This window comes from Mastomys coucha, unplaced genomic scaffold (assembly GCF_008632895.1).
Source record: "Mastomys coucha isolate ucsf_1 unplaced genomic scaffold, UCSF_Mcou_1 pScaffold14, whole genome shotgun sequence".
In the NCBI taxonomy this organism is placed as follows: domain Eukaryota; kingdom Metazoa; phylum Chordata; class Mammalia; order Rodentia; family Muridae; genus Mastomys; species Mastomys coucha.
In genome coordinates this window covers 135,337,169-135,360,034 of record NW_022196896.1, presented here as the reverse complement: position 1 = coordinate 135,360,034, position 22,866 = coordinate 135,337,169, and the positions used below count along the sequence as shown (strand labels likewise).

General features: G+C 45.1%; 1 protein-coding gene and 2 long non-coding RNA genes across 11 annotated transcripts in view; 2 read left to right on the top strand and 1 right to left on the bottom strand.

The window, feature by feature from the left end:
* Positions 1 to 22,866, bottom strand: part of Dlgap1 (DLG associated protein 1) — a 791,008-nt gene that overhangs the window by 61,659 nt on the left and 706,483 nt on the right. The gene's annotated exons all lie outside the window — the stretch shown is intronic.
* The window catches only part of LOC116088883, a 78,468-nt gene continuing 59,045 nt past the window's right edge, over positions 3,444 to 22,866 (top strand). The window contains exon 1 of the long non-coding RNA XR_004118059.1: positions 3,444 to 3,825. This is a non-coding gene — a long non-coding RNA (uncharacterized LOC116088883). The remainder of the gene's footprint in view (positions 3,826 to 22,866) is intronic.
* On the top strand, positions 6,928 to 11,975 carry LOC116088884. The gene is made up of 2 exons (XR_004118060.1): positions 6,928 to 7,061; positions 11,684 to 11,975. It is a non-coding gene; the product is annotated as an uncharacterized LOC116088884 (long non-coding RNA).

Here is a 22,866-nt window from a genome sequence, read left to right as displayed (position 1 = left end):
CCTCCCAAGTGCTGGGACTAAAGGCGTGCGTCACCACCGCCCGGCAAGCCCCTGAGCTCTTAGCCACTGACTGAGTCAACTTTCTAGCTACCCAAACATCCCAATATTTTTCTCTCCTAATAAGTTTCTACTGGTTAATGGGTCACATGACTATAGAGCCATGTCAGGGAACTGTTTAGCAGTTCTTGGTTACTGTGTTTATAAACGTTCTTCCTAATATTGTACCTGACCTTTCTGGAGAGAAGGAAAATGTCTAAAGAGACATTTATGCCCCCAATTCCCGGCTATAGACTAATCAGAGTATTGAAAAGAAGGCCCCAGGGCTGGCAAGATGGCTCAGCGGGTAAGAGCACTGACTACTCTTCCGAAGGTCCTGAGTTTGGATCCCAGCAACCACCCGTAATGAGATCTGATGTCCTCTTCTGGTGCGTCTGAAGACAGCTACAGTGTATTACACTGTAGCAAAGCCACCGTCTACAGTGTATTACACTGTAGCAGGGCCACTCTCCTGAGTTCAGTTCCCAGCAGCAACCACATGATGGCTCATGGCCATCTGTACAGCTACAGTGTACTCATACACATAAAATAAATAAATAAATCTTAAAAAAAAAAAAAGAAAGAAAAGGCCCCAGAGATATTAGACTTTCCCCAGCAATCTCTCTGTGAGGGAGAATTGAGACCCTGGGGCATCCAGAGGAGGAACTTGTCTCCCTGACAGGGATTGACTTGTTAGCCATAGCAAAAATGGGCTTGGGACCATATCTTTTGGAACTGTGTATCTCTTGCTCTCTTGTTAGCCCTACACTCATGTCAGGACCCAAAAGATGGAGTTGGGGGAGTCGCTGATCTCTCTCTCCTATGTGGCCATGTTGAATGAATCTCCTTTTTCACTGCTAATGGGTTTATTGAGGATAGGTGGTTGGGACACAAGCTGTGACCTCTAAGTGCAGTAACAATGTAAGAGCCCATGAGAGACTACATACATACATACTAAAAACATAAGGGGTGGTAGGGCTGGTGAAGTGGCTGTGCAGCTAAGAGTGCTCGTTGTTCTTGTATAGGACCAGAGTACAGTTCCCAGCACCTACAAGGTAGAACAACCATTCCAGAGGACCCAACACCCTCAATGGTCTTTTGGGGATTATGTATATGTGGTGCACAGACACATACAGGCGAACACCCATCATATAAAGAACAAAGTATAAACGCCCCCCAATCTACTTAGCCGTATTCAGTCACTCAGAGCCAGTGGTGAGATAACATATATTCTTAGCATTAGCAAGGCTAAGACAGGAGGATCATAAGCCCATAACTTGCCTAAACAGTGAGTTTGAGCCAGCTTGAGCTACATGAGACCCTGTTTCAAACAACAAACCCCCCAAAAACAAAAACAAAAAAACAAAAGCAAGACAACAACAAAAAAACCCAAAAGGAACAAACAAAACCCACCAAGATTGGTTGTACAGTAGTCAAAGAACCTTTTTTGTATGTAAACATGTTATCTTGAGGGACTTTTCTTGGTGTTGTTTCTGTGGTGTTAGGTCTTTGAACCCAGGACCACACGCTTGCTAACCTACATTTTCCCACTGAGCCCTAGGCTGCTACCAGACTGAACTTGTATACAAGCAGTTACTAAGCAAGCCCAGACTTGTTCGCCCTAAAACACGTGGTGGAGAGAAAGAACCAAACCTTGCAAGTTATCCTCTGATCTTCACATGCACACCAGAGCGTGCACATGAGATCACACAAGTGCATGCAAAACAAATAAACGAGAGAAATTAAAAGAACAAAACCACATGAGACTGAGAGATGGCTGGATCGTAAAGACACCAGCTGCCAAGCTTTATAGCCTGAGTCAATTCCCAGGACCCACATGCCAGAAGGTGAGAAACGACTCTCAAAAAGTCGTCCTCTGGCTTCCACATGCACAGCGTGGCATGCATATGCCCATACAAATACAAAATAAATAAATTCAATTTTAATGAACAACAACAACAAAAAAACGTCAGGCTTAGTGGCTAATTCCAACACTAGAGAGGCAGGCAGATTTCTGTGAGCTTGATTGAAGCCAACCATGTGTGTGTGTGTGTGTGTATTACAAATAAACAAACAAATAAAATCCTGTAAGATGTGTAGTTACACATTGTTCATACATGGAGCAGAAGGACCTATATTTTGTAATGTGGACTCAGTTCCTGGGAATGTACAAGCACAGATCAGTCAATTTTCTTTCTTTCTCTTAAAAGATTAACTTAAATTTATGCATGTGATTTTTGACCCCTTGCATGTCTGTACACCACAAGCATGCCTGCTGCCTGTGGAGATCAGAAAAATGCACCAGATTCTGTGCATCTGGTGTTGGGATGGTTGTAAGCCATCACTTGGGTTCTGGGAATTGAACACAGTTCCTCTGTAAGTGCTCCAAACCATTGAGCCATCTCTCCAGCAGGCGGATTTCTGTGAGTTTGAGGCCAGCCTAGCCTACATAGCAAGTTCCAGGACAGCCAGGGCTATGTAGAAACCTTGTTGTCTCAAAAAGGCCTGCCTTTAATCCTCAGGACTGCCAAACAAAAACAAACAATAATAATTTTTAAAAAGAGAAAATACCCAAGTATATATAAGTTCTAAAAAAAATTAACAAAACGTTGCAGAAACTCTGCCCAACTGAGTTCACATGGAAAAGTTACTGCCCTATTTCAAAAATATTTACAGCTTCCCCCTTTCCAGGCCACCCAGAGAGATCCTGGTGGCTTGTGGTGAGAGGCAAGGACCAGGCACACTCATTTGCCAGCCCACCTCTGGGAGGTACAGTGCACCCCACAGTAGTTAGTATGCATTCTGGCTCCAGGGAGGTGGCTACGTGAGAATGACTTCCACTCAAGGCATCCTCCTCGGAAAACACTTTTCCCTGTCACCGAAGAAAAAAAAAAAAGCGCTCTGAGCGCGCCGATGAGGGAGGGGTTGGCAATAACTCTTGCAGTCATCCACACCCTCGCCAGTTGGTGGTTACCGGGATCCCAGACACTTCCTAATGCCAGACAAATGCCCCAAGCCTCGGCATGTCTGGTTTGAAGATCTATTCAACTGATAGCCCCCGCCTTTTCGAGGGAGAGCCCCATTGCCCGGGCTAATCAAACAAAACATTGTTCTCAGAAGGCAGGAAGAAAGGAAAGGCTTGTCTCTGGGCTGCAACGTTTGGGATTCATATCTATATATAAAAATATAGTACTTATATATATTCCCAAGTAAAAGTTTGCTACAAAACTTGGATTCCGGACGTGTGGCTGGTTTGCACAGAGCGTGCACTGTATAGAAATCCCGGGAGGGGAGGAATCTGAAAGTTAAGAGCCATTAAAAGGAAAGAGGAAAGGAAAAAAAAAAAAGCCCCAGGCACTTGATGCCTGGAAATGATGTAAGACGCAGCCACTCCTCTGTTAGACCTACAACCAAACGAAGCTCAGATCCGTCGCAGCTGCTCTCCAAATGTTAGCGCCCGCGTGGGGCAAAGCTTGAAACCCACCAGGCTTCAGGAGAGCCATTTTCAGCCACATTTCCCCCCGAGCACTCTTAGGAACCTGGCAACAGGTAACGTGGCAACCTCTGACTTCTAAAAGGCGAGTGGGATAATTTCAGGGAACGAATGGATTGTTGTCGAGCCAGCTGCATCTCTCCTAACTGCCCCCGCACCCAACCTCCTCCCTCCCAATACAAAAGTCTGGGAAAACAAACTTAAGTGCTGCAGGCTGTCCTGCTCTTGCGCGTCCCCTGGTGGCCAACATCGGAACAACATGCACGTGTTCGGAACTCCGCCGGCAGTTCCTGCTGGTAAGTGTTGTGTGAAAGTGTGCGGCTGACCCTGTGGACCGGTCTCCGGTAAAGAGATAGAATCCATTCAAAAAGTCCTCGTTTTTGTTGTTGTTTTCGAGATAGGGTTTCTCTATTTAGCCTTGGCTGTCCTGGAATTCACTATGTAGACTAGGCTGGCTTTGAACTAGGAGATCTACCTGCCTCTGTGTCCTGAGTGCTGGGCTTAAAGGTGAGCGCCAGCTGACCTAGTTGCAGAGCATCTTCATTTTTATTTAAGCACATTGACAGTTATCCACTGAATGAAACCTCTGGACTCCGACCCTCTAGAATCAGTGAGGATAAATACTGGGAACGGGGTCTGGTAAACATTGCAGGTGGCTCAGGCTTGTGATTTCTTCCTTCTGAGGCTAATGTGGGAAGATCAGGGTTCAAGGCCAACCTGATTCCTTACTCGGGCTTTGTCTTGAAAAAGGATCAACAAAACGGTGTTCCTGCTGTGACGACTCCCATTTTCCCTGTTTGTCTTGATGTATATTCCACAGACAGACACCCTTTGGCTTTGAAGCTTTTCCTAATCAGCCCTGCTGGGTTCCTGTGTGTAAGAATTACTGGAGATTTCCACACTGCCAGACCAGCTTCCCAGACAGCAGCTACACCCAGGAAAATGCCAGCGGCTGTGTTTTTAGGCTGTCTGATCCTCTTAGACACTGCCCCACCCCCTTCCAATGTTGGGCAGGAATGGAGGCCCTGTCCTGAGCTACTGCTAGTCCACAGGACCTGGCACCCCAGTTCTGCATCTGGAGATGGTACCCGGAAGCTGAGAGGTTCAGATCAAAGTAACTGGACTTTTCAGAAACTTTCGTTAATTAACTAAATTAGAAGACAATGAATGATGTTGGAGGTGTCTCTTCAGAAGGCTCAGGTGCAGGGGTTAAGGTCTGAGCCCTGTAATATAGACCTTAATGAAGTTTGACAATCAAATAATACTAGAAGCCGAAAACAGCCCATGCCTGAAACCATGAGATGTTAGAGTTGTTTTTGCCCAGAGTACGTAAGGTCAAAGGTTAAAGCCTGGGGGTCTGAGTAAGCTCGGTAGAGCCACTGGCTTGTGTGACCCTCAGCCTTTCTAGAGTCAGGACACCTGTGTTGAAATCGGGACTTTTCAGTCTTCAGGATTGCTAATTTCCAAGGCGGCGGGTGTTGTTCTCAGCTGGGAATATGATCTCGAGTTAGCACTTCATCTTCCCGGCTTTGCCAACAGGTGCTGTTGAGTCATCTGTGCACACAGACGACTGTCCTGGCACATCTCATCACTGGGAAGATTTCATTTCCATTTGTTCCATGACTTTACAGACTGATTTCTACCCCTGACTCAGGCACAGTCACTTCCTCTTACACTTAGGGAATTGTTTTTTTTTTTTTTCTTTTTCAGCATTTGTAATCTTGTGTTTTTCAAAAATATGTCCCAGCCTGGCCTACAGATCTTCCTGAGTTGAATGGACTGTTTACAGAAGGGGAAGATTCAGGGCCCAAGGTCAGGGTTACAGAATTATATAAGGTTTCCTGTTTGGGCAGCTGGTCTACCAAGCCATCAGGGTGGACGGAGTTTTGATGAAAGACTGCTGTCGTTGGGTGTGGTGGCATACACCTGTAGCTCAGCACTCAGGAATATCAGAAGTTCAAGTGTTTGGTTTTGGACACCAGGACAAGGGACTGAGGTGCATATTTTAAATATTTTAAAGCAGACCAGGCATCCAGGTTTTCCCAGGATCCCTCAGTCCCTACCCGGCATGCCCTGCTCCCATCCTTGAATTTTCCAGCCCAGGGCTGGGCTGCCATTCCCCCAGAGGCTCCTCCCTTTATAATCCAGACATTTTTGTCTCTCTCTTCTCCATTTCTCTCTTTGTATGAGCACTGTTTCTCTCCACCCCCACTCTCCCAACTTCCCTGGCCTCAGACCTTGACGCCAAGTAAACTCACTTGCCCAAGAGAAGGCTCCCAATAGACCTGCCTTTAATCTAATCTACTCTGGCTTGAATTGGCTCATTTCTGAACAGTCACAGACTCTTCTTTGCTCTTCTCTATATTCAATATAATAGCTATTTGCTTGGCGTATGTCCACATAATTATAGCATGCAGGAGGCTGAGGCAGGGGGAATTGCAAATGGAAGGCTAGCCTGTGCTACAAGTTGAATATTTGTCTCAGAAAACTAACATCTAGCCATATAGGTTGGTGAACACTTGTAAGCCCAGAACTTAGGAGGCAGAGGCAGGAGGATCTCTATGAGTTTGAGGTGAGGCTTTTGCAGTCTATAGCAAGTTCCAGGCCATTCAGAGTGAGACCTATGGGTCTACATCAGTATGTGTGTGTATATATATATATATATACACATCACAAAATTAAACTATAACGCATTTGTAATTAGGAATAAATTGAATTTCTGTAACAAGTAATTTCAAAATGGTTTATAATATATTGCAGGATGTGCTCAGGCTATATGTAAATACTATACAAGAGATAGTAGCCGAATGTTCTGGTAAACACATAGCGCATGAGAGTGTTCCAGAATCAACCCTCTAAAGATACCAAAGGGCAACCACATAGCCAGTTGTCACCAGTGCCAACTTCTCTTGGCACTGGTCAAGTGCTGGATAAGTTCAGCTATGACTAGTCAGCTTTTGTCATAGAGCTAGTATGTCAAACACCAGTGTCATGAGGTTGAGGTGGTTGTAAAGCCACAGATCATGAGCCATCCACGTCTGGGGCCTGCGATTCCATTCCCAGCATCATCAACAAGAGGAATATAGTCTCTGCTCTGTCCTGTGGTTTATCCAGTCTAACAGCCTAACACCCTGCTCTGTCTGCTTGGTAGCACACTCAGGTCCGATTAGCTTGCTGCTGAGTGGCCCAGGGTATCCAACCTCCCGTATCTGTGACTGCTTTTCCTCCCACTAGTTCTTTCTACTCATCCTTACTGGGCTTTTGTCTCCCACAGCCTAGGCTGGCCTAGAACTCACTGTGTAGTCGGAGCTGACCTTGAACTCCTGATCTTCCAGCCTCAACTTTCCAAGGGTTGGGATCACAGACATGCCACTATATCTGCCATCCCTTCTGAGAACCTTCGTTGTTTTGTCTTTATATTTGAAAATCTTTCTTATTATTTTATTTATTCATTTGGTAAGGTCTCGTGCGACTTAGTCCGGGCCTGGGAGGTAAGGACAACCTTGAACTCCTGATCTTCCTGCCTTTACAGGTATGGACCACCACCCTTTTTTTAACATGGGGCTGCAACTAAAACCATGGCTTTTTGCATGCTAGTCAAGTACTCTACAAACTTAGCTGCATCTTCAGCCTGGTTTGAAAATCTTATTTTAGGTTACACTCACAGTTTGGGTTTTTGTTTTTTGGTTTTTGTTTTGATTTTTCGAGACAGGGTTTCTCTGTGTATCCCTGGCTGTCCTGGAACTCACTCTGTAGACCAGGATGGCCTGGAACTCAGAAATCCACCTGACTCTGACTCCCAAGTGCTGGGATTAAAAGCGTGAGCCACCACTGCCCGGCTACAGTTTGGGTTTTATCATGGCATCCTCCCAAGAACCCTTCTATACCTCATTTCAACAGAGCTAGCTTGGAGTCCTGAGTATTAGGACAAACCCAAATGGGAACCACAAATGTCTGTCTGCCTGGGTCTAGTAAGCAGATCCCTGCTGGGGTTCTCTCCTCCTTGGGCCAAGCCCATAGAATACTCCCGAATGGGAGGAGAATATTAAGCACGTGGTGTTTCTCTGTGTTGCTTCAGGAAGTGGGAGGCCTGTTTACAAATCTAAGCCATCACAAATATGGGAGCTGGGGCCTGCTAAGTCCTAAATGACTCTGGTGATGCTCCACTGACCCTGTGCCTGGCACTGAGAGCAGCCTGAGAAATGTGGTTGGGAATCTCGTGCCTTGGAAAACAGGATTTGTGGATAAGCCAGACGGGAAACCTTTCTTTCCTTCCTGTTAGTTTCGGTGGGATCTGGAGGGCAGGGCCTGTGGAAAGTGCAAGCAGCCCTGGGCTGTGTAGGTAAGGTCTTAATTATTCATCTCACGCCTTCCTTCCTTTAGAAACCCTCCTTTTTCAAAGGGAAAACTATATAAGTTAATCTATATTGGCCTCCATGGTCCAGAAAGGATGACTGTTCTGTACTCAGGGAGCAAGAGCAGTCCTGAGATCTTAAGACAGGCTCTCTTTAACTCATTGACAGCTGAGGGCGCAAACAGGAAGGAACTCTCCAGGTGTTCCGCAGGGCTGTTTCTGACAAGAAGGATATTTATAAAGTATCCCTTGAAGCTGCACTTGCCCTGCCTCTGTAGGGCATAGCTCAATGGTCGAGCACACACCTACCACGTACAGGGATGTATTTCTAGCATGGAAAAAAGGGACAGGCAGGACAGGGATGTTTGTCATTTGCCAAAATTTCAGTTAAACCAAACCAAACCAAACAACCTTACAGACCCTTTGATGTCAAGATTAAAATTGGTATTAAGTTACTTTACCTTCTATCCCCATTCACTGAGTGTTAATGAACCCAAGGCTGTAGCTGGTCTATTTAAATTCTAAAAACAACCCAGCAGAGGAGGGTATAGCCAGCAGATTTAAAAAAAAAAAAAAAAAAGCCAAGAGAAAGGTTGCTTTGCTCTAGCTCTCTCAGGACAGAGCTGGCCAGGAAGCTATTCTTCCCACTGAAGCCTACTTTTTTTTTTCCAGACAGGGTTTCTCTGTGTGGTCCTGGCTGTCCTGGAACTCACTCTGTAGACCAGGCTGGCCTTGAACTCAGAAATCTGCCTGCCTCTGCCTCCCAAGTGCTGGGGTTAAAGGTGTGTGCCAGGGCTCCTTCCCCCCCCCCCCCCCCCCCCCCCCCCCCCCCCCCCCCCCCGCCTACTTATTTTTCATGCCACTGTATCTGCTGGTCATAATGGGTGAACACTTGTAATCCTAGCTCTGAAGAGGCAGAGGGACCAGGTGTGAAGGTTAGCCTCCACTACATTGTGAGTTCAAGGCTGGCCTGGGCTAGATGAGAGAGACACTGTCTAAAACAGTAGCAATGACAAAAAGATTCTCTCCCAGAGAACAGTGGGACAGTGCCGCTGGAGTGCTGGTTGGAAAACTTTGCCAACAACTCCTGGAACACTCGGTCCTGGGGATTACAAACTGCTGACATACAGTGATTCAGTACTTGATAGTAGCTGTGAAACTCATGCTGTGGGCATACTGTTTGTAGTTTTTCCCTCAGGTCTAACAGTTCCAAGGTCAGATTTTGAGTGACAATTTTCAGAAATTTTGCTGGAGGAGTCATGTCTCAAACCCACATGCCAACGCTTAGTATATATATGTATATGTATATATATACACATATATATGTATATATGTTCTATATACACTATATACTGTATATTATATACTATATACTACATAGTATATAAATAATAAATATAAATTATATATATGTATTTATATAAATCAGAGCATCCTGTAGTGGTTATCACTTTCGGTATTGGACCACCAATAGAGGGTAGAGGGTGTATAAGGTTTTTATATTTTAATTTTGTTTTATTTTGAGCTAGTATTCACAGTGTAGTGAAATGGCTGGCCTAAACCTCTGTAGACCAGGCTAGTCTTGAAAGTGATATGCCTGCCTCTGTTTCCTGAGTGCTGTGGTTAAAGGCATGAGCTACCACACCTAGTTTAAAAGCATGGTTTAGGCTGGCCTAGAACGCCTGACCCTCCTACCTCTGCCTCTCCAGCATACCCTATTGGTGTACAGTCAGGTTTGATAGGTGTTCCTCTGACATTGCTTTGGTATGGTTCTGGATGTCTGTTGGTTCACCAGCACAGGAGACATACTTTGTGAGTTTTTATGGTAATGGTAGGGGTCCCTGGAGGGTCCTTTCACTGTGCTTTTTCCACAGGCTAGGGTGATGTCTGGATTCCAAATGGTACTGCATGCTGTGTCTTTTGAGATAAACATTGTATGATTAAGGTTGTGTTGTCTGAAGGACTTTTTCCCATTCCTCACTCACAGGCCAACTTCATAGAGAGCTTTTGTTTTTTGTTTTTTTCCTGACAGGAGGGTGGGTCCACAGTAGGTTCTGTGCGGGCCATTTGGCTACAGTTTGTTTACAAATGAACTTTTCTATCACTGAACGTCTACATAGACCATCTTTAAATGCGTGGCTCAATTATCTAGTTTAGACTCAGGCGATACTGAAATAATTGTTGCCTGCAGCTTGTGTTCCAGAGTAAACTGAGGTGGGGTATACAGCTTGTGGTGTAGCGCTTGCCTAGCATGGGGTGTGTGTGCCCACCCCCAGCACTGCCAAAACAATCTTTTCAAACTGATGTGTGGGCTGACAGATATGTTAGTGAGCTGCACAGGTGACTGATCAATCACTCAACATGCTTACGACCCCAAATGAGCCCTGTTCCCACTTCCTGGTGTGGATTATATTCTTGTTTTTAAAATGAACCATAAAAATGAAGGGCAATAATTTTATTTTTTTAAATTTCAGATTTCTATTATCGTAGGTCAGATTTTATTAAATAATGACTTTGGGCTGACAGCTATTCGGTGGGTAAATCGCACTTGCTGCAAAGCCTGCTAACCTGAGTTCAATCCCTGGAACCTACAGGGCAAGAGCATTCGGAACAGCTCCAGCAAGTGGCCTCTAACCTTGGTGTGTGCCCTTTCTCAGTAAAGAAATGATTGTAAAAAAACAAATCCAAAAGGCAATCATAAACATTGAAAACTTCTTGAGCTTTGGTGTTGCAGGGCTTGGTGCCTTGATGGAACAGGCTCGAGGCTGACTTTGCTCAACCCTGAAACTGCCCAGTCACTGTGTCTTTTGTTCCAAACAGAAATCACAAGAGAAGGATCTGGAATGAAGGAAAACCCTAGGCGAGTAGGGCTGGTGTGCAGATGTAAATCAACTACCAATAAACCTTAGGGAAGAGAGCCTTTTTGATGGCCGCTGCCCCGAGGTTCAGCCTGTTTGAGTTGCTGATAACCCGGTCAGGCCCTCATATAAAGCCCAGTCTTGTCACCCTGGGCACCTGGCGGCTAAGAGGCAATAAAATGTAGCCTAATCTCCTAAGGGTGGAGTTAGGCCAAGCTTTGCCAGCAGTAATTATAGCTCTAGAATTGCGGTCCTCCTCTGAGAAACCGGGAGGGGGGAGGGGAGAAGATGGTTTGAGGCAGCTCGAAATTGTGGTTTGTTTCTGTCCTTGGATTCAAAAGAGAAAGTGAGCCAATCAAGGAAAAGGGAGTGGGAAAAACATCTAGGAGCTAGGCTCCCTCGCTAGGGGTTAACCAGCTTTCCTAACCATCAGGTAAAGAGGCTCAGCTGCTGAGAATAATCCCAGAAACTTTAAGTAGGAGCCTTCCCTTCTACATGTAAATAGCCGAGTCATTGCCTTGCTAAGCCCGGAAGGAAGTTACCAGAGCCCTGAGTGACTCATTTGTTGCTCTATGCTCTGGCTGTTGGATAAAAAGTTAGGAAGAGCAAGAAATCGACTTTAAATCCCAGCTCTGTGAGGGAATTCCTCCAGGGAGGGATGAATGCCATCCTCACAAAGGAGCCCCCGTTGACATCTCATTTACAATCTCCCCCAGGACACAGACAAGACCGCCTCAATAAACCCGGCTCAGAAAAACCCATTGTTCAAAATCTTCCATTAGCAATAAGCTACCGTCACTCCAAGGTTTTGCCAAAGAAAAGATTTGGTTGGAGGAAGCCTGGGACTGGGGAGGCTGTGAAAAGAGACAGGAAAGACATCCTTTGAGGCTCTGTGAGAGAGAGTGCGTGCCGAATAAACTTCATGGTGTCTCTATCTTTCAGTTTCCCTAAGAAATGCCTGGAAGAGTCCCAGACTAGTGACTGTGAACTCTAAATTTGAAGTCAGCTCAACGCAGAAACTTCTGTCAACACGATTGCTAAGTAGACCACGCTCTACCTAACATACATATGCTTGGTCTTGAAAAGCCTGATACCACTGCAGCAAAGCACAGTAGAATCTCTAGTAGACATTGTTTGTTCTGAGTAGTCCTCAAACCTACACCTGTACAGAGTTCTTGGTCAGCTCCATCGTTTTGGTTCCTGTCTTAATAAAGCTTGAAAATTCCTGTAATTATACAATGCTGTTCTTTGGATACACCTTAAATTACAGAATGCATTTGGGTTTACAAGAAAAAAAAAAGAGGTGGGATTTAAACAAAACAAAACCATTCTCTATCTTTATACACCTTGTCTAGCTCCCAAATCCATGACTTTTGTGAACTCACTGCTCAAGCCCGAATTCTGGCCATGATCTTTCTGATCCTACTCCTGTCCCTTAACTCATTCTGGATTTATTCTATGTTCTGTTTGCCCCGTTCTGGGTCTCTGGATCTTTCTACTTATTAATTCCTCTCTGGAGTGTCACAGCCACTTCCTACCTCAGGTTTCTACACCTCCAGGTTGTGATTTATTAATGAGTCATGGGATCAACCGAGTGAGTCATGCAGTTTCACTGTTTAGAAAGTGTTTAAATAGAAATACCAGAGTGCCCTGTGGTTAGGAACGGTATCGTTGCGTGAAGCGTCTTTGTCCAGACCTGCGTATAAAGTAGGGGACAGGTCAAATGCTTTTGTTTGTCAAAAGTGTTTTCTAATTGGGCATCCTGGATGATCAATTGTTTCTGCATTCAAAGTGCTGTATGTACTTGGTGCCACAGCCGATCACCCTGGCTTACAAATGTCTGCTGAGGAAGGTATCCCATTTGGGGCTAAGGAAACTTCTGCTTCCCCACTCTGCTAGCCTTCAGGCCCCAAGATCCCCTTTTCCTGACCAATTGTCCTTTAGTTTATTCAATCAATTGAGTTTCTGCACTTTGCCTTAGGATTACTACTGCTGAGACTCTTCTCTGTCTTGGTCCTGGTATCATTGTGGCTATCCCCACCTGCTGGAAGACATCTGCACTGTCCTTCCAAATGGCTCGCCTCCGGGAAGCAGGAGCTCTGCTCTTCTGGTCTGACAGGGCAGTTACCGTGTTCTGCTATCTTTTCAGTTCCTTCTGAACTTTTTTAAAAAAGATTTATTTATTTTATGTATGTGAGCACATGGTAGCTGTCCTCAAACACACCAGAAGAGGGCATCAGATCCCATTACAGATGGTTGTGAGCCACCACACAGTTGCTGGGAATGAAATTCAGGATCTCTGGAAGAGCAGTTGGTGCTCTCTACTGCTGAGCCATCTTTCTAGCCCCTCCTTCTGAATTTGAGACAGAAGTGGGCATTCCGTTGGCAGATACGTTGTCTTATGTGTTGCCTAGGTGACTGATTCATTCTCCAATCCACTCTTATCTTGGTTTTCTTTTTTCTTTTCTATTTTTTTTCTTTGTTTCTCATTATGGATGATTGTGAGCCACCATGTGGTCACTGGGATCTGAACTCATGACCTCCAGAATAGCAGTCAGTGCTCTTAACTGCTGAGCCATCTCTCCAGCCCCCTCATCTTGGTTATCTCTGTAGAGAGGATTTCTTTATGCCTGAAGTCCCACTTCTGGTGAGCTGGTCAAAGCTGGTTGGATCTGATATGCAGCCGGAGTGACTACTGCATGCTAAATGACATGTTCTCCAAAGCCAGGACATTTGTCAACTGCCATGGCCACAGCAGGGGAGAGGGAAGGTCACCTGAACCACAGTTGAGTGGTCCAGGACGCAGCACCCAAGTTCCCAGAGAAGCAAATCTTCAGGTACCCTAGAACAGACATGAATGCTTCTCCTCTATGTTAGTTTGTTCTTTCTCTCGCTCAGCTGTAACCTCCTGATCCCCAAGGATGGAAAAGTTGATTTTTAGCACTCATTGTCTTACTCTTGGAAAGGGATGAAAGATTCCTCTATCACTCAACTGGTATCTAGGACAGGCATGGCTGCTGTAGACCCATGCAGTTCCAGAACTGCTTCACAGCAGGATATATGTGGGAGGATAACAGTAAACTCAAGATCTCTCAACACCAGCTGGGACCAGCATGGCCTGAGACATAGCCAAGCAGCTAATTGCCTGGTATTATGACATCTCCATAGTGTGGGCCTTGCAAAATTCCTGTTACCATCCATCTGGCTCTATGACACACCTCCAAACTCCATATAAGGACAGAAGAGAGGCGTAAGCCCTATTCCAGAAATCTCCACCCTGTCCACCATGATGTAACACATGAAACGATTTTCCCCTGTATCACAGGGTTAGGGTTAGAAGGTGCCTTGGCTAAGAAGCCTTGTCCCAACCTTCAACCCTCAGACTGGCATCATCCTGACCTTCAGCCCTCAGACTAACATTGTTCCTGACCTTCAGCCCTCAGATTAGCAACCCCCCCTTACTTTCAAAATTATTTTGCTTAGCTGGAATTCAGGGGCCAGGGCTGTGAAAAGATAAGAACAGCTTATTCTCTGTCTGAGTGTGATAGCACTGGAAGATCAGTAGTGCAGTCTGGCCTACTACATGGTAACTTTGAAGCCAATCTGGGCCTCACAGGACTGAGACGTGAAGAGACCTTCCCAAGGCCAAACATCTTTTTAGGAGCAGGAAATGAATATTGTGTAGGTTTTAATAAATTAACTTAGGAATGCTGGAGATTGGATGCAGGCAAGAACTCTACAGCTGACAGCCTGTGAGAGGGCTCAGCTAACAAGAAGAGCACTTGTATTGTTTGATCCTGGTATCCATGGTGGATGCAGGGTGAACGAAGATGACAAACCCCACAAAGTTGTCCTCTGATCTTGCATTTTCACTATGGCACACCGTGGCGTGTGTGTGCATTCTGATAATAAACACTACAATACAAACTGTAAAAAGTCCTCTAGGTAGTGCAGGTTGGCCTGGAACTCAAGATATTCTAGCCTCAGGCTCTCAAGTGTCAGGATTACAGGCAAGCATCACCATATCCACCCTCTCTAGGTCTTGTATACCATGGTTAAAGACCTACGTTCATACAGAGTGAGTTCCAGGACAGCCAGAGCTGTACAGAGAAACCCTGTCTTGAAAAACCGCAAAAAAACAAAACAAAACAAAACCCTAGGTCCAGTCTCCAGTACTAAAAGGAAAGGGGAGAATCCAGGAATAGTGTCATTATCAAGTTTATGAAAGAATCCATAAGCAATCAGTGCAATCAACATAGTATGATGCATTAACAAATAATATAATAATTAATATTAATAATATAGTTCATAAAATTAAGAAAAAGATGGGCTCAAAAGCCACACACACACAAACCCAATAGTGGCATCCATCCATAATGGATTCCTACCTGGGCACATAAAGATGTTTACAAAGATGGTCTTGTGGCTATTTGTTAGTAAGTGGAGGAATAATTGGATTTCCTTTAAAAGTCATGGTGGTGCAGACCTATAATACTAGTACTCCAGAGGCTGAGGCAGAAGGATTGTGAATTTGAGGAATGCTTGGGCTATGTAGCTAGTTCCAGGCCAGCCTGGACTGTGTAACCAGATCCTATCTCAAACATAGAGGGGGTTGAGGGGAGCTGAAAGGGAAAAGATTAAAGAATTTTCTGCTTCTAGACACATTGTGCTGACATCGCATCCCAGAAATGCCAGAATTGTTCAATGCCCTTTTCAGGACACAGGCTCCTGTGCCCGGACCAGTAGCCACGTTGAGAGAAGAAAGCCGCAAGTTAGGTTCTTGTGATCCTTCTCTTTCTATGTTTCCTGCAGTAAAGAACTCCTGTTGTCAAGAACAGACTCTTATTTACCTTACAGCTTGGGTTTAGATAACCTGTACTATAAAACAGAATTATCAACAAACAGAAATCACTCCTTTTGGGCATGTGCCACCACCTTTCCTTTGAAGGCAGTCCGTGGCAGGGCCTCCTCCCCTGCTTTTGCTTGGCACTCTTAAGTTTTTAAACCACACCCGAGTGATTTAGATGCTTGCTGTTACAGAGTCTTTAGATGTATAGACCCCACACCATATGAAGACTGTCAGCTAACATCAGCCTGCATTCCTTATTTTTATTGGTTTTTAGTTCTGTGCATAAGTAACACAAGCGTATGAAGTTCTGTGGGGTGTAATTACCAGAAAAGTAATCTTTGATGAACTGTAGAAGCTACATGGAGGGCCAAGGTCCACTGCACATGCTGGCCAGGGAAGTGAAGGATGGGCATGGCCGGAGTTACAGACTCATTCATCTTTGGGTTCCTGACCTCTCCTTTCCCTCTCCATAAAAGCCCTTTGTGCTCCAAGTTCCCAAGATGGAGCTTTCAGAAAAATAGCCTCTTCTCTAGTCTAGCTTCATTTGCTTCCTCTGTGTGTGTGTGTGTGTGTGTGTGTGTGTGTGTGTGTGTGTGTGGTGTGAGACCATTATACTGATAGCACAGTTATATTTTATATGCAAATGGATAGGCATACATTCTACCAATGAGCTGGATTTGGTTTGAAGGACTCAGTTGGCCAATTTCTACTCTAGACTCTTACTATTTCTCTACAGAGAGTGAAGTCTGTAGGATGTACACAGTACTAACTGGGTTCAGGGGTTTGATTCTTACTCCTATCACCCTCCCATACCACTACCTTGCAACATACATATAGTGTGGTCTCATGCATATTTCCTTGAATGTTGGGAGATCTGTAATTTGTAACTAAGACGGTTGGAAGTTCTACTGCATGGCCTTCAATGCTAGGCCAGAGAATGTGATGCAAATTCTAGCAGTCCAGTAGACCTGAGGCCATCTTGCTGTTAGGAAGCCCAGGTTAGGCCATGTGGGAAGCCTCAAGTTTACAGAGGGAAATGCACAGACAGCTCTCAGATGAACTAGCTCCCATTGACTGTAAGACCAGAAGAGACACTGAGCCAGAACATTCCAGCCAAAGACCTCCCCAAATTCCTGATTTTCAGAAACTAACAACTGATAAAATGTTTTTTGTTTTGTTTTGTTTGTTTTGTTATGTTTGCTAAGTTTGGGGTTGAATTGTTACACAGAAATACATACACCATTTTCCTTAAGCTAATGATTGGTAGAGGAGGGTAGTCCAAACCTAGTTAGTATGACAGGGCAAGCCAGTGCATAGGTTTCGCCATCTTGTATTTTTGCTGAGATCATTTCTGGCTTAACTAAAATTTGACCTTCTTGTTGGAAAATCCTGTGGAAAATTGCCCAACTCTATTCTAGGAACCCAAGGTCAAGATGCCCTAGCTAACTTTGCTTCTGTTAAACTGCTTGCTTGCATAAAAACCAAGATACTGGGATGTGGTTTTGGCAACAAAACAAAACAAAAAAACCAAACCAACCAACCAAAAAGCCCTTATCATAAACACTTGATGCTATATTTGGATCCTGAATACCTGAGTGTAGTCCCAGATATCTGAAATAAAGACTTTCAATTGGCTATAAACTGTGTCTGAATGGTCATTTCTGGTTGGCTTCCCTCAATGTTTTGGAAGCCCCAGTAAGATTCTACAGAGACTGGACCCAGACACTTATGAGTCTGGACTCCCAGGAGCAGGGAAGAGTATGCCAGCTGGAGAAGACTTCTAGGGAGTGCACAACTTGAGACATTCCAAAGCCCTGGGAAAATCCACTCTGACCCATAGCTGCTAGTTGCCAAGTACTCCAGAGGCACCTGACACAAGTCATCTTTTCTGAACATGTCTAAAGGTAAGTTTGGACTGTAGGAGGTACCATTTGGTTAGGGGAGGTCAGATGTGACTGTAGATCCCATGTCCAGGATCCCTGTGAGATGTCACTGGACTTCCTTGGTCTGGTCATGTGTACGTATGGTGGCCACCCCTGGTTGTCTTTACTATGTATCTCTCTGTGTGTTCCTATCAGTTTGGTTGGTTGGAGAAACAAATCTAAAATGGAAGGTGGAGTGAGCCATCCCAAAACTGCAACCACCACTGTCCCTGAGATAGCGCATTATTTCCTACAGGCTATGATGTCTACCTGTATTATGACACCTGTGAAGGTGACACCTGTGAAGGACAAGAGGTCCTTGTGCACACAGACAAGCAACAGGGAAAACAGAAAAAACTAAACATGCCTCTTCAAAGGAAGTAGCTATTTACCACTGGGAATGCTGGGAATAGATGTAGGTGATGACCTGATGATCTTTCACTCTCTGTAGGGCCAGGCTTCATCCGAATCCCCCATACTGTTATGTTCGTTTACTCCAGACTTTAACCCCCACTAGATCTTGAACATTGCTTCTCATTCAGTAAAACCCATCCTTATGAGTGGTGTCACTTGCATTTTACAGCAGCCTAGCTAACTTTTGTGTGATCTTAGGGCCAATCCTGACTCCCACAGGCATACTTGGGTCCTGAATACTTGAATGCAGTTCTTGCCATCTCTGCATGTTGGTGCACGCCTTTAATCCCAGCCCTTGGGAGGCAGAGGCAGGCAAATCTCTGAGTTCAAGGCCAGCCTAGTCTGCAGATGAGTTTCAGGAAAGAGAATCCTTGTCCTTTTTTTTTTTTTTTTTTTTTTAAAGAGATTTATTTATTTTATTTATATGAGTATACTGTAGCTATCCTCAGACACACCAGAAGAGAATTTCATTACAGATGGTTGTGAGCCACCATGTGGTTGCTGGGATCCGAACTCAGGACCTTCGGAAGAGCAGTAAGTGCTCTTACCGGCTGAGCCATCTTGCCAGCCGCAGTCATGTCTTAGGTACATCTACACTGTTGTTCATCCATCACTGTCTCTTTCCAGAACTTCATTGTAAAACTAAAATTGTATATCTATTAAAATGACTTAGGCTTAGATTGTAGCTCTGTAGTACAGTCAGTCTGTGAGGCCTTGGATTCAGTTTCCTGGAGGCACAAACAACAGGTAAACAAACTTTTCCCCATTTTTCTCCCCTTCAGTCTCTGACATTGACTGTTCTCCTCTGGTCTATGCATTTGATTCATCTAGGTTGTTCATGTGAGCAGAATCATATAGTGTTGATACAGGGGAAACTGAGGTCCCCTTTTGGGGTTCTTAGTCTTATTTACAAAAGAATTTAAGAATGGATTCAAATGGAAGCCCAGGAACAATTTTAGAATTAAAAACAAACAAACAAAACCAGGGTGGGCTAGCTGCCTAGAGGAGGTAATAACAAAACAGGCCGTTCATTGAGGCTGGAATGGAGGTCAGGCAGGTGGTCAGTGAGCAGCCACACAGACTAGCTCAGGCTTTAGAGAAAGAGTAAGGACGTCCAGAATGTTGGGCAGAAAGCCCAAAGTATTAAGGAAAGTGTGCTTAGCATAGAGATAGGGAGAAGAAAAGGGAAAGTTAGAATTTTCCGAATAATTCAGAAGGTTTACAAGCTATACACCTGGGACCCTGCAGCCCTGTGCCCAGCAAGCTACTGCACTAGGGGTGGAGACTCTGGAAAGGAGAAGCATAGCATCTCATTAAAGGACTAATTATTCCACCTGTCTCTCTAGCATGGTTTAAGGTGAGGCTGTTTTCCTAGGGAAGGTCCTTTGGCCAAGTGAAGAACCTGACCCAGTTGGAATGTTGGATTGTTACTCAGTCCATAGATTCTATTCTCTTTACAAAGTTTTTTTTTTTTTTTTTTTTAAACTGTAACATTATCTGTCACCTTCTGTAACTGGATTATTTCAGTTACATCCACCTGTCCATCCATCCATCCATCCATCCATCCATCTATTCATCCATCCATCTGTATATCTATAGACATGCATAAGTACACATATGCACAAATATAGGCTAATCATAAATATATATTATATCTAATAGACTCATCAATATGAATTAAGTATGTTTATATTTGGTCAGGCAGAAGGGATACATTTCCTCTTGACTTTCCTCTCTCCCTGCTGCCTACAGCAACCCTTCCCTGGATGGTTGGAGATAACACACACGCACTTTCTTTTTTTTTCTTTTTTTTAGATTTATTTATTTATTATATAAGTACACTGTAGCTGTCTTCAGACACACCAGAAGAGGGCATCAGATCTCATTACGGATGGTTGTGAGCCATCATGTGGTTGCTGGGATTTGAACTCAGGACCTCTGGAAGAGCAGTCAGTGCTTTTAACCGCTGAGCCATCTCGCCAGCCCCCCACACACTCACTTTCAACACACACATGAGGTCACTCCTCCAGCCCAGTTTGAACCACACACAGACACTGATTAGCATCTTGGAACTACCTAGCTTGCTTCATGTCAGCTGGTGACCACAGGCGTGTGTAGGCTTTGAGTTCTTATCTGTACAGTGGCCATGCTGAAGGTGCTGCCCTGATGGAATCGTGAGGTTTAAATGAAGACCCGAGAGGAGAGGCTAACACTACCTGAGTAGCCACTGTTATTACTGTTCTTGTTTGTACAGGCTGACATCAGTCCTGATGCCATTCCATTCATGATCACTATAGATGCATACATTCATATACATAAAGACTCTCTCCCTCTTTTCTTCCTTTCTTCCCCTCCCTCTCTTCCTTTGTCTTTTCTGTGATGCTGAACTCCAAAAACCTTACACATGCCACTGAGTCACACCACCCAACCCCAGAGACTCTTCTGTTCACACATCCATGCAGAAACTCAGTATTAGCAGCCAGGAGCGCAGTATATATGCTTCCTTAGCCTGCGAAAGGCCCTGCCTGGGCTTCACTCCATCATGTGAAGAAAAATAGGGTTGAGGAGGCTTCCACCTAACGCAGCTTTCTCAGTAAGGTGGGGTGCAACTGGACCTGACTGAGTGGCAATCATGACGGATGGATCTCCTCACTGCCTCTGACGACCCTTGGGTGGTACTTTTCCTTCCGACACCCCAGCTGGGCCTCCACATCACCCTGACAGCTGCTGCCACATTCCAGAGCTCCAGCAGCGGAAGTAAGGCAGGCTGAGGTCTTTCTGGGTGAATGACAGTGTTTGAAATGAGATTAACTGAATGCCAGGGTTGGGGGAAACAGCTTTTCCCTGAGTCACCTCTGTCCTACCTTCCTCATGACACACAACTGAGCTTGTTGGCCTGCGTGGCAGTGCGTCAGCCTTGGGCCGAGAGGCAGTGAGCTCTTGTAACCTGGCAGCAGTGGATCTACTTGTGCTAAGAGAGCCAGCCTATACTGGCTGTGTGTCCTTGACTCTGGGGTTCAGCCTGTCGTGTGTGTCTTTGTGCGAGTCACTCTGTTTCTCTGCCCCCTGGTGGCGGATGAGAGTCACTCCGGCTTCCCTGTGATGTTGCAGGGTTTTTCCTCAACCACCACGTGACAAGGACAGCATTCCAGGAAACCGGAAGGGCTGGGCGGGCCTCTGGGATTTCAAAGTTGACAGCTTTGCCCAGCTGGCAGGTTCCATCCTGCTGCGTCATTTTCCCTGAACTATAGGACATTTTTTTCAGGACACTCACCACCCAACTTTCACAGGCTTTAAGATTATCTCCTCCGTTCTACAAGCTTATCCATTTTTTCCCTAAAGAATTTAAGTTGTTAGGATTTATTATCCACCCAGAGTTAGAGAACTGAGGGAACTAACTCCCTCTGCTTTCCTGGACTTTAATTCAGTTTTACTCTGTTTCCTCCGTCTAACTGGGTGGTTCCCAGCATGTGGGTCAACACCCCTTTGGGGTTAGAATGACAGGTAGGAAAACGTGGTTCATAACAGTAGCAAATTTACAGTTACAAAGTAGTAAGGAAAATAATCTTAGGGTTGGGAATCACAGCAACATGAGGAACCGTTTTAAAGGGCTGTAACTTTAGGAAGGTTGAGGGCCACTGCCCTAACTAGAGGGAAAGATGGGCCACCTTACCCAAGGCTACCTCAGGAAAAAACTCGAATACTAAGAAACATAAATTCCCACCCACACATGTAGCTTTCCCTGCTCCCTTCTTCCTGCTCTAAAAGCCAAAACAAATGGTCCTCATGGATGCTCACAGAGGGAAAGTCCACCTACCACACACAGAGCACAAAAGGGAAAACCAGCCAGGAGACTCTGGCTGTGAAGTGTGGGCAAAGAACCTCTGCTCCCCCTGCTGAGACCATGAGGTAATAATGTCTGTGGGAAGCCCCAGTTCTCATCCCTGTATCCCAAGCAGGGCTCTGTACCCCGCTGCTTAGATGTGCAGCACCCACATGCCCATCAGATTTATGACTACTGATTTCTATTCAGGAGAAACTACAGGCTGGGCATCATAGCTCCTGCCTGTAATATCACTATTCGAAGAGCTGAGGCAGGAGGATCAAAATAAGTTCAAGGATATATAGTGTGTCCTAGGCTTCTCTAGTGTCCTCTCTCTCTCCCTCTCTCTCTCATATACATATATGTGTTGGGGTCCCTTAGCTGCAAGACATTGGAGCTTGCCACTGCAGACTCAACTCATGCCTTCTGTGACTGAACCAAAGACTCTCTACTATGAGTTCCACCTTCGAGGATTCCAGAGGAAGCTACGCCTGCTGGCTGGCACGTATACAGCCTGAGGACATCTGTTGTTGACCTCCTCCCCCACTGTGGACTGCGCCTCCAGCCATTCCCCGGAGCTGAGACCTGCGAGACGCCCTGAGTTTCCACCTTCAGCCCTATAGCTGGTTTCCCTTTGACATCCTCCTAGACTTTGTTTAGACTCTTCCTGACTCCTCCCTAATTCCTTATGTTATTCAAATGTCGTTGTAACCTAGAGATTCAGTTATGCTCTCTTGTATATAAATGCTGAACCCCCAAAGTAAAGGAGAGCCTTGATTGGAAACCCTCAACTTGGCTCCCGTGTCCTTTTGTTCTCGAACCCTGTATTTCAGGTCTCCTTTCTCCCTTCGGTCGAGGAAGAACCCGGTTCGTGAAACTGCGGGACAGTTTCATATATGTGTGTGTGTATATATATATATACACACATGTATGTATGTATAGACACACATAAGTATAAACATACTGTATAAGGAGCTAACACGCTCCACCTATTTCCTTTGGCGATGAAGCTCTTGTGCACCTGAGTGGTTTTTTCTTTTGCAGTGTCTACCATTGGTGGTGAGTGTGTGCTTGTGAGTGTGTTGCGTGGAGTGGCTGGGGAATGGTGTAAAGAAGT